This window comes from Patagioenas fasciata, chromosome 1, assembly GCF_037038585.1.
Source record: "Patagioenas fasciata isolate bPatFas1 chromosome 1, bPatFas1.hap1, whole genome shotgun sequence".
Classification (NCBI taxonomy): Eukaryota; Metazoa; Chordata; class Aves; order Columbiformes; family Columbidae; genus Patagioenas; species Patagioenas fasciata.
Genome location: NC_092520.1, coordinates 195540617 through 195552586, shown reverse-complemented (window position 1 = coordinate 195552586; position 11970 = coordinate 195540617). Strand labels below are relative to the sequence as shown.

The 11970-nt window shown below is 42.2% G+C and overlaps 1 protein-coding gene across 6 annotated transcripts in view; it reads right to left on the bottom strand.

Annotated features, from left to right (window-relative positions):
- BRD1 (bromodomain containing 1) overlaps positions 1–11970 on the bottom strand; it is a 72456-nt gene that overhangs the window by 57561 nt on the left and 2925 nt on the right. For 2 of the 6 annotated variants that reach the window (XM_065862667.2, XM_065862671.2), the window contains exon 1: positions 2993–3334. The exons of 1 other annotated variant lie outside the window; for it this stretch is intronic. The gene's annotated coding sequence lies outside the window, so the exon portion shown is untranslated. Of the gene's footprint in view, positions 1–2145; positions 2227–2308; positions 2503–2992; positions 3337–11970 lie in introns of those variants that run through there. 3 more of the 6 variants (XM_071803405.1, XR_011737054.1, XM_065862670.2) reach the window with 3 other exon arrangements.

Below are 11970 nucleotides of genomic sequence, written 5' to 3'. Positions count from 1 at the left end.
GAAATTCTGCAGTTCAAGTCAGTGTTGTTAATTAGCTAAAATAATACAACTAGTGTTAGCATGTATTGCCAAAATAGCAGAAAAATAGCAGAGATGAAAACACAATTACTGTTCAAGACTAGTATATCTATTTCAGGAAGAAAATAGCAAGGACTGGAACAATAACAAACTCCTCCATGTAGCCTGCCTTTTGCTTAGTCTATGATGCCTATCTCTAAAGGTGCACCTTCAAAGTACTAAAGGAACTCCTTTTACACAAAGACTAAATAATTTAAGCAGTTAGCATTCAAACTAGTTCTTGAGAGGGTCTGATCTAGTCACAAACTGACCTTGTTTTCCCAGAAAAATTAAAAAGACTAATCTAAGCTGTTTTATAATTCATGTGAGAATTGTGTTGCTCATATATCTTATATACAAATAATCCTTAACTCTTATTACTTGTTTTTATAGCACAAGCACAAAATCAGACAACAGTAAGTTTTTAATCATAACAGACCTCTGATCTGCTCTCTGTAAACAACAGATTAATAAAAAAGGCTTCACCACTTCAAACAAGTATGGAAGAAATATTTAGTAAATTAATCCTGTAAAACAACATGGGAATAAATAATACTGATTTATTAACTGCAAAAAAAGTTTAAACCACTAATACTGCTACAGGAGGTCCAATAACCAAAAACAAAGACATAGTAATAATTTAGCTGAAATTAAAAGTTAGTTCCCAGTTTCACAATAGATTTTACAATTTGGAGGCCAAAGATAACACAATGGCCCCTGATTTCAGTTTATTATTGTGAACAGTGGGCGATTCTTCAGCTAAAACACATCGATGTGTCAATGTACAGCAACCTACTACAGATGAGAATGGTTTCATGGCTTTTATATATTTGTCTTTAATTTAGTCACTAATCAAGAAAAACAGATCATGTGAATTATGTTTACCTCACTGTTCTTTACTTCTGTCTAGATGTAGAAGTCTGTATCTTTTTTTAAATGTCCCTTCCTACATCTTGGCTGGTTGTGTACCTGTTCATAGTGGCTCATCAGGATAGTGACTGTTTTGAACAAAATACTGGGGGATGGATGAGATGCAGCCTTCAGAAATAAAAAAAAAAATAGTGCAACTTGTATACACTCCACTACCTAACTTAACCAAGTATTACAGAAAAAAAAAAAAAAACAAAACACCACCACATTAATGCTAAGTTTCCAAGCTCTCTATCCTTCCCTGTTCCTGAGATTCTTAAGCATGGCTGAAAGCAGTCAGAACAGGAAGAAAACATCTAGAAACACAGGCATTCTTGCTTTAAGATTTAGGACTGCTATCGTAAGAGTCAAATACACTGCATGAACCAGAATGATAAAAACAAATTGAGCTAACATCTACGCACCTTCTCCGTAATACTCAATTGTAAATAAAGCTTACTTAGGAAACAAATTACTGTCACAGTTAAACACAGAATGGACATGCTACAAACAAAATGCAATGAACACATAATTGTAATAGGTAGTACTCAGGCCAAATTTCATAGAAACTTAGTGTGAGTAACTTAAATGCTCCAGAAGCCAAAGCAATGTCTTGTTTCTCCAAAATTCTTCTGTTTGCAAGTGTCCTATAAATATCCTGGAGAAAGATCAGATTCCTGCATAGCAAATTCATGACTGGCAACTGGTTTACTCTTCCTAGTTAATTATCAGACATCTTTCTTCCCTCCTCCCCATAGTACCCTGTAGATCCACAGGAATGAAAGCCATGTACCTAAGTTTGAAAAAGAGTAAACTAAGACAGTTTCCATTCAATACTAACACCACACTAACAGCAAAACAGAATTACTTTAAGACATTTCTCTAAGCACTTTTCTGCCTCTTACAACAACTCAAAGACTGCAGTAGATGAAACAGGAAAGTTACCCGCAATTTTCCTCTCCTGGAATTACACCAGCTGCTGCTGGGGAAAAAAGTTACCAGCAGACTTTGCTTCACCACCACCCAAGTACAGGAAGACAGCTGTTTGTGTGGAATGCACGGTATGAGGGGAAAAAACACTTTTAAATCAAAGTGCACGATAGCTAAAGCCAACAGGAAAAGTATGATAAGGTATACTTTTTGATTACAAGTTCCTTTTACAATCTCTGTCCTAGTTACCTTCCTCCTCTTCAAATAAATTGCCTTTGGTCCCTGGATCCCTTGCTCAATGGAAAAGGGAATTTCCATTCTCAATGGACACTTTCATGCAGACCATTAAAAAGAGAAAGACACAGGAATGCTCTTTAGTCCTAGACAATGAGAGTAAGCAAAGAGCGCTTACACGCATACGGGCCGGATATCCCCCACAACTTCAGCTGTGGAGCAAAAGCAATGTCCTCAGGGGAATGCGAAGAACCGGTGTTCACGTACCCCACTGAGCCGGCCCGGGCACGGCCAACTGACGCGGGATCGCCACAGCCGCTCTGCCCCCGAGCGGGAGGAAACCGCCGCCGGCAGCGGCTGCGCTGCCCCGGGACAGCACAGTCACCGCGGCTACCGGCCCGGCTCCCGCCGCCCAGCTCGGGGCTGCCCACGGGCCCGCCCTCGCCGGTCCTGCGCGAACACTTCCTGCCCACGCCCAGAAGCCTCCAGCGTGCACACACCCCTCCGCGCCGATGGTTCCTGCCCGGCCCCGGCATTCCCCCCTCCCGGCCCCCGGGACGATGGTTCCTGCCCAGGCCCATCATCTCCAGCCCTTCCCAACAGTCACCTCCCTCCCCACCGCGAAAATACTCGGCCCACAAATATGGCGGCTGACAAAACAGCTCGAGCGGCGCCCTCCCCCAGACCGCCGCGCTTCGCTCCCCCCCGCCCGCCTCTCCCCTCCGCGCCCTCCCCCGCTGCCGTGCCCAGCCCGCCCTACCCTTCCCCCAGCCGGTCTCCGCCTCGCCGCGGCGGGACCCGCCGGCTCCCGTCCCCGCAGCCCCCAACCGCCGGCCCCCGCCGCCCGCCCGGCTTCACTCACGCTGTGGGAGCCGCTGAAGCGCGGCTGACAGACCTCCCGCTCCGCCTCTGCGGCCGACGCTGCGGCCGGTTTAATGGCGGAGGTCCCGCCGGGGCTGCCGCCTGGCCCCGCGTCCGGCAGCCGCGGGCGGACGAGCGGGCACTGAGAGGGCCGCGCTGCCCGCGACAGCGACCCGGCGCTGGGTGCGGGGCTGCTGGTGCAGCCGGGCGCGGCGCATTCGTGAGGCGCGACGCGGCTCGTCGTCCGGCTGCGGGCTCGGCGCTCAGCTCCCGGGGCTGAGAAGCTCCCCTCCCCCCTCGGCACAAACAATGCGGCTTCACCACAGCGCTGCGCCGACAGGGGGGAGGAGAAGGAGGGCGGGAGGGACGGGACGTGAGGGCGCCAGGCACCGCCCAGCCCCGCTGCCGCCGCGGGGCGGGGCCTCCGCCGCCGCTTCCCCCGCCCCCGGCCTCGGGTGGCTGAGGCCCGCGCGGGACTGGCCGCAGCCGGCACGGGGCGCTCCGGCGGGTAGGGCCGGGGCGAGGCGCGCCTCGCGGGACAGGGCGGGAACGCGCCACTCCGGCCACTGCCTTCCCGCCCGGAGCCGGCCGGGCCCGGCCCCAGCCAGGCCCCGCGCCGCGCCGCCCCCAGCCAGAACGGCCACACGTCCCAGCGTGGGGAGAACGAAACGGTGTGGGGGAAAGAGGGGTAAGGAACGCGGCTTATTACAAAACTAAGGCTCGAAACTACGAACGACTGATATTTATTTTTTCTTTGGTAGAAGCCCAAGCTCGAGGTTCGCACGTAGAAAATTTGCTGTAAAGTTAGCTCTTGCATCACCTCCGGGTCAGGCTGTGGCTTTGAAATTAACTAGCAAGAGTTCTACACTTTGACAGAGCAAAAGCAAGTTATTTCTGGCTGGCCCTGTGAAGGACACACTTTGTTTTATATTATTTTTAGACAGCCATTACAGCCACATTCGAGATCTGGAGGGTTTTACTGCAATACATTTCTGTGAGGCAGCTGCACCCACACGCTTAAGGAACAACTTTTAGCTACCCCGTCCTGAGACACTTTGCTGATAATACAGAACAAGTCTTGTGAGTAGTAAAAAGCAAACGGTCAAGAGTACATATGATGACATGCTCATCTGTAACAACCATCCACTCAAAGACTTCTTCAAAACAACTTATCAATTCATTTTTACATTTTCTCTAGCGGTACCATGTTTGCTTGCCTCCAACAGCCATTTGTCCCACAATAAATTTATGACTAGGAAATCAGAAACATACAGCTGTCATTACTTACTTGTAGAAAGTGAATTAAGATCCAGAAAGCTAAAATCCTATAGAATAGGCAAAGTACTTTCCAACTCCTTTTTCCCCATCAGGGACCATCCAGCACACTAATCTCTTAACAAAACAGAAGCAACTGCAGTGCACTCAGTGTAGAAATAGATCGTTGAGATCAGACAGGCCCAGTAACTTCAATTTCCAATTTAAAAAAAAAAAAAAAAAAAAAAGAAGACAGAGTGTATGAACTACAGAGTCCATCTGGTCATTTGTGCACTTCCCTGTGAGGAATTACTCTCCAGTTACATCAGTCTCACAAGTCTTACAACATACTGATCCAAGTTAATGTTGTTGCACTGGAATTCAGCTGGTCATAGATATTAAAGAGGGAGCAGTATACTAAACCATGTCTTACTGTGCAAAGTATAAAAATTACTAGAAATTATAGATTTTGTCAAGAAGCTAATAATAAATATAAGAAAATCTCATTTATGATAGCAAACGTTGTTTTACCTTTTAAGTGATGATCCACATGCGTATCTGCTCTGCAGCTGTACAAATGCTTTATAACTGGAAATAATTTTTTACACAGAGAACTTGATGGTGTCCATATTCTAACATGTCTGACGCACAAGTCTGGCACTTCTCCAATTTCTTTTTTCTGCAAGGTGGACTACAGCATTCCACCGCTGGATGTCCCTTACTTGTATCATTTAACCATCTTTTTTGTAGTTTAAACTCATGCTTTATTCTCTCTAGTAAGATCTACTTACTTTACTTTTTCTTGAGACACATCTTTCAGCTCTGCCTCCCCTGTGCACAGGACACATTTGGTAAAAACATGCCATACATAAGGTGTAAGGTCTTAAACTTCATGCTGATAAAATACGAAGTGGCAGTTCCACAGTGATTTAATTAAAAAGACAGAAAAAGCATCATTGATTGCCACAACCGATTGACTAAGGACTCATAGGACAGCCTGAATCAATCACAACTGTGTGCTGTGATGCCAGGACCTGATCTCCTAACGGATTTGAGATGGAAGGTTTCTGATCCACTTGCAGAAAGGCCTCCCTGCCCCTCAGATTCTCTACAGAATTCCAAAGAACTGCTGAGCTTCATTTCCTGGTGCCCATAACTGGAGACACTGTCTCCACCTAGTAATTTAGCATGCAGGAAAGGTTCATCAGTGTTATTGATCCTCAATTATTCTTGGTAACAAGGTACAAGGAGTTTTTGTATGGACTGTCCAAGCTGTGGCACAGGACATGTCATTCTTCGATACAGTACTTCAGAGCAATGGCACAAAGATCAGGGCAAGCTCAACATATAGTTCAGTATTAGGAGCCTGACACTTTTGAATCATCTCTCACATACCTTATGACAGACTACCAGATCAGAATTCTCAAGCTTACATGTTAAATATTAGTATGTTAGCCCATATTTTAAAATACAACAGTATGTAGTATTATCTGGGGCATCTGACCAGTCCTCAGCACATGTTCTATAATCTCAAAGTTGTGTTTCCTTTGCCTTTTCCATCTCACAGTGAGACTTGGTGTCGCAAAAGATTATTCATTCCATTTTTGGACGAGAAGGAAAAAATTCTACTGCAATACTGTACAATTTCAGGCAAAAAAATAACTGGCCCTCTGAACCATAGTTTGATGGCAACAGGACCCTTACCACCTCTTTTGGCATTGGCTCAACATGTGCATGGGGCTCCAGTCCCAGCCCATCAGAATCTTCATACTCCTACTTGGCAGCATCAAGTTTTCAATTCAAGTTGCCACAGCTGACTCACCCCGCACAGTGAATTTCCACAGAAAGAACATCTTCTGCCTGCCAGCTTTCACCTGCATTAGTTATCAAATTCTCGAGAGAAACATTTCAAAAACGAAGGATCATGTAAACAAACACAAATGCTGTTTATCTGCTTTGGCATTCTCCTCTCTGTCTCTGCAGACTCAGACTTCATGAGACATTTCTACATTGCTAAAGTGTATCATCTACATAGTATCATATTTCACAGATTATTAATAATAGAGATCAACTCAGACTTGCCACAGCACTTAAATATTGGCAGTGGTGCTGATCTTCCCTGGGTAGAAGTCTGTATTCCTCTCCTGGTCTGAACTGCTGGCTGGTAAAGGGGCAAGAGGCAGAGCCCACTCCACGTGTTCAGAACCTGCAAGAATCTTTCCATTTCAACACAGGTTTTGGATGGCCATAACATGCATGTCTTGGTCTTCTTCCTACCACAATGACAAATCTGCTTAACCTTGCTAAGTGATGTGGTGCCTCAAGTCAATCTATCCCTATAACGTTTTCAAGTCTGGCTTCCCCTCTATACAGTTTACACCTTCAGACTCATCTATGCATTATTAATATTCCACCCCCCCCCAATACAATCCCATAGGATGCAACATTGTTATGGTTCTCATATCCTGCAAGGGGGATGCTTTTTGATCCCACTTACCTCATCAATCGTGGTATATGGCATTGGTAAAGTACTCACAGGCACGACTGTGCAAGGCTGATTGTTCTCAAATTAAAGGTTGTTCATAAACCTCACAGAAGCCAGAACAGCATGAACTGTGGGAAAAATCCTGCAAATGTATCAAAAGACATACTACAGCAGTGCGCTAACAAAACCACAACTGTTTATCTCCAGTCTGTGAGGTGGTGTAGTGTCCCTCCACCTCTTCTGAGTTATCTTTGCAAACTATTTAAAGACAATTCCATGTATTAATGATCCATCTCCCTGTTATCGATACTTGGGCAGAAAGTCTGACTTTTTTATACTAGACTGAGTGGGATATGTGGTCCAAAGTCCTACATGGCAATTCCAGAATGGACATCAACCTTTTGGGTTCAAATACAAAAGAAAAGTGTTGGCCCTTTTCACCCTTACATGTTTACTGAACGTCCTCCTTGTTCTCTGGTTACGAAGAACTGTCTGCATTTTCCTTTTCATTTCTCTGATCATGAAGCTTAGCCATATTATGATAAAAGGGTGAGTAAAGATGAAATAATAGTCATGTTCATCCACATTCACGGCCTGTTAAGGAATCAAAGTTTTTTTGCTTCTTATGGCTTCATTAGCTGTTACTTCCTGCACATACCACCTTTCTCATCCTCAGAATCAAAGTGGTTCCGTATTTATAAAACCAGTAAGATGACCATTCAGATCTCCAAAACAGTTAATGTTGATCCAAACGAATGGTCTTCACTGAAATATGACTTTTAAAACAGACTGGAGGCTGTGTCAATGCCTTTTATAGTACTGATAAAGACAAAGTCCTTTTATCATCAGAGTTCCACCAGAACTCAAGCTACATCAGTTTACTTGCTAAGAAATACCTCTGTCAGTTGCATCTGCTAAACAGTCCTATGGAATGTTATCTATAGATAAAACTTAAATATCATTGGACAGAGTGGTCTTTAAGCTGTACAGCTGCTATGCAAAGGCCATTACCCCATTTCCATTTAATCATTTGTTGGAACTGCAGCTTGGAGTCACCCACTGCAATAGGAGGTATGTAGACGTTCACTTGCAGACAGAAAGGTATGTTAAGCAGTTCACTGAGATACACAATTGACAGGGAAACCCACTTCCTGCCTTACCCTTTTGCTATCTAGCTTGAATCCTTTAACATTAGGTACCTTGGGGATTTTGCAGTAACAAGGCACTCTCTACTATATGCGCTCATGACTGTTGCATGATGGAAGGTGGGGCTTGAGCTCACCCCTACAGACACTTCGGTATAAGCATATACATGACACCATACATAAACTATACTTCAACCAAAAAAAAAGAAATAAATCCCCAAATTACAGAATGCTGCACCAAAAGCACAAAGCTTGCCCATCTACTCACCTGTAGGTCTCCTAAATCACAAACCTAATATCTACTGGAGACTATTTTATCAAGCACAAACCTTTGGAGCAGAGTTATTTTCACTCTTACATATAACAATATTGTTGTTTACTAAAGAGCAGACAGAGCCATAATCAAGGGAATAGTATTCCCCTTTTCTCCTGTCATTGCCTCTTTGGAATTAATTATTCAATTCCTAGTGTTTACAGTTTGACACCTTTATTATGTTCTGCATAATAACTCCATCTGGAAAGGTCTTTATAGGAAGCTATTCCTGCCAAATGGTTATTGCCATCAGAATAACCCTTCATAAACAAGTCACTGGTTCTCTGTTTAGCTCCCAGAACTGCCTTCCTGCATCATCAGATGAAAATCACTGCCAGCACAAAGGAGGCAGCAGGAAAGCAAACCCAGGGTTTAGAAGTGCCCCTTCAGCATCCCTAGTTATTAGCGATCAAAAGAAACTGCATGTTTAGAATTGGAGCATCTGTCAATTCACATAGCATAACTGAGCCAAGTTATGGGTAAAGACAAAATGTCAGTGGTAACGGATAGGAATCAAAAACCAAAACAATAATTGCTATGTGAAAAGTTCTAAAAAATGCCATACTCGCATAGCAAAGAATTTTAAAACATTGTGGTTAAACAATTTACATTGCATTTTGACTTCTTTTTTTGCAAGGCCTGTTGAAGAAGTCTCAGTAGCAGATAAAGACCGAATTTATAGAAAGTTAATGCAACAAAAAAGCACCTATTTGAACTGAAGATTTTTGTCAAAGGTAGCCACAGCAAAAAGAAAGCCAAGTACCCTCCACAGAAATATCTGATACACAATATATTTCACAAATCAAACAACATTTTCAGTAGTGTTATTTTTAATTTCTCCCTGTGGTTGTCCTCATGATGTTTAGATTTCAGAAGATACTTTGTTCAGCACAAACTCAGGGAACTGCTTAAGCCACTATAACCCATGTAAAAAATACTACTGCAAATACATCATTACTTTCTCTCATTACCCATTCCTATTCCCTGATCCTTCCCTCTGCTCAGCTTTCATCCAAAAAAAAAAAAGTTACTCACTGCCTTCATGAAGTTTAATAGTATGCTTAGTTTATTTTATTTACAGTGACTTCTCTATTCTCAATTTCTTACTGTCAGTATCAAAACTTGCAAGTGTAATATGTGATGAAGTATAAAGTGAGTGAAGCTGTTTTCCTAGTTAGGTCACTCACAAACACGTATATCTTCAAGAAACCATCTCCAATATTTACAATGAGTTAACACTTCAGCCTTAGTATAATTAAGTTGAAACTCCATCAGCAATGAGACACAAATCCAGCCTTAATTACTTTAGTACCTCTTCCTCATTCATTCTAGAGGACAAACCTGGTCTGTAGATGATTAAGATAGTATGCAACAGATGAAACTTTGCAGTAAATTACTAGGGATTCTAACAGCAGACTAAATCCCAAAATAGATGGGCTCATTCAGAATTAAAACCTTGTCTTCTTATTTACGTGGGGAAGGACTAAAAAGCAAGGTGACATCAAACTCTAGGGAGGAAAAATAAAGCGAAAAAGTCAGTCAGAAGCATGACACAATACACAATATCCCCCCCCAAAACAAACAAACAAGAGAATCAGACATAGCTCATGGCCTCCTCTGTTGAGAGAAACCCAACTCATATGTATCATTTCACAAATAGTAATGAGCCCTACACAAGTTTTCTTTGCTTTGTCTCAGATATGTCTACCACCTCGGCCAGTGCCTGATGCTGGCTAATAACGAGATTTTCCAAACTCACACATATATAAATCCGTCCTGATACATAACTTCTTAATGCAGACAATCTCAATAGGTTCAAAAAATGCTAGAATAGGAACTTGAAATTGAGCACTCCTAAGACATATTCCAGCACCACCCTCACTCCACATAAAAGGTAAATATGAATAACTCCTGTGAACATCCTATCATATCCTCAACTCAGTCAAAAATCACTACATACAACTCTGATAAATCCAGGAGGATAAAGAATTAGACAGTTGTGTTTGTAACATATGACACCACTTATATAAGGGCACAAAGGTATCATGGTTTTGACAGTAAATACCACTTCAGGTTGCTCACAACTACCATGAAATTGCTCATTCTTCATTTTCTGAGTACTCAACCTGAGATGTTGAATCTGATGAGGAGAGCCAAATGCCTGCTGAAATCAATGCAGTGTGTATGCTAAATATGTAAGTATTGTATGTAAGTATGTTAAGTATTCTTAGAAATTGTACCCATGTGACACCAAATTGAACATCCAAATTTAGTACTTCTGACCTCTGTTTTAAGGTTTCAATCATTAAGTTGGCACTGCCTAGATAGGGTCCTGGAACAGGCTGGAGTCTATATGTAGTTGTTATCAATTAAAGGAATGTATCCTGTCAGCAATGACTAACTTAAGGATAAGCAAGCAGTGGACCAGTACCAGGTCAGTCTGCTCCTTAAACAGAGATAAGAGTGATTTGAGGAACTCCTTATCAGGAGCTGCTGTCCTTGCAGTTTGAACATCCTGGAACATGCGTAATTAGTTACATTTGTTTAACACATATCTTGAGACTGTCAGATGGAGTGTCCTTTGGATGAACTTTGCTCATTATAATAAAAAAATAAAAAAAAAAAAATCACACCCACAGACATGAAGATCCTGGCTCAGGTGAAGACCCTAACCCGTGAGCACGCATAGTCCAAGACAATGATTGTGCAAGAATATGTAAATTACTAACCAGTCCTGGAAAGGGGTTAGAAACTTGAGGAGGTACTAACCAAAACTGAAAGTATAAATGTTGCAGGTTGTGTGAAAAAAAGAGTGCTAGCTTTGTGGTTTTATCCCCTAGCTTCCACCACAGTGCAATCTCCTAATAAAATGATATCTTGACTCCATGTGTATATTCGGCTGCTTGCACACCGAGTAAAGAACCCTGCTTTTGAGTCAACATATACAGGGAGGAAAAGAGATAATTTTAATAAATACATTACATCATTGCATACAAAAGGCAGCAATTCTTTGTGCTTGACTTAAGAACTATTATTTCTTGATATTGTCTTCATGATTTCATGTGGAAAACACACCACTGATGGAGAAATTGCTAGAGGTGAAGCCAAAGGTTTGAGTAAGGAAAATAATCTTACTAGAGTAGGTTTGGAGATAAATCCTTTAACTGCCTAATTCTGCTAAAACAAGATAACAGCAGCAAAATGGTTAATATTCCTGACAGTGCTATTATCAATATGCCATTATAACACCTAATGTTTCCAAAGGTATACATATTCAGAAAGATAAAACTACATCAACTTATCATTGCAGTATCAGTGTTATCTTTATGACCAAGAAATAAATGGATTGAAAGAAGGAAAAAATATCAGATTAAGATGAACAGTTTAGTGACTGGAAAGACTATGGGACCACAGAACATAAAGCTTTGTCTGCAGCAACCTATAATAACCTAATAACACATAACACAATATTGACAGAGAAATAGGTGTATTTAGGGCATATTTTAAATTCTGTCACAGTAGGAGGGGATATAAGGATTTAATCTCGTTTCCAACTGGTTTTAGGTTCATGTTAAATAACAGTCTTCCTGGGAGATTTCTGAATTCAATGTGCACCCCAGCATCGAGAATGACAGAAAGCTGGTTACTTACAGTTACTGAAGTGACATTTCTTTCTTCTCTGAACCTGTAACATCTATTCCCCAGAAAACCCAAACAGTTTCTTTGGGAGCATGCTCTCTTAGCTTTCTGATATTCTACAAAACATAACAGGGAACCAGGTT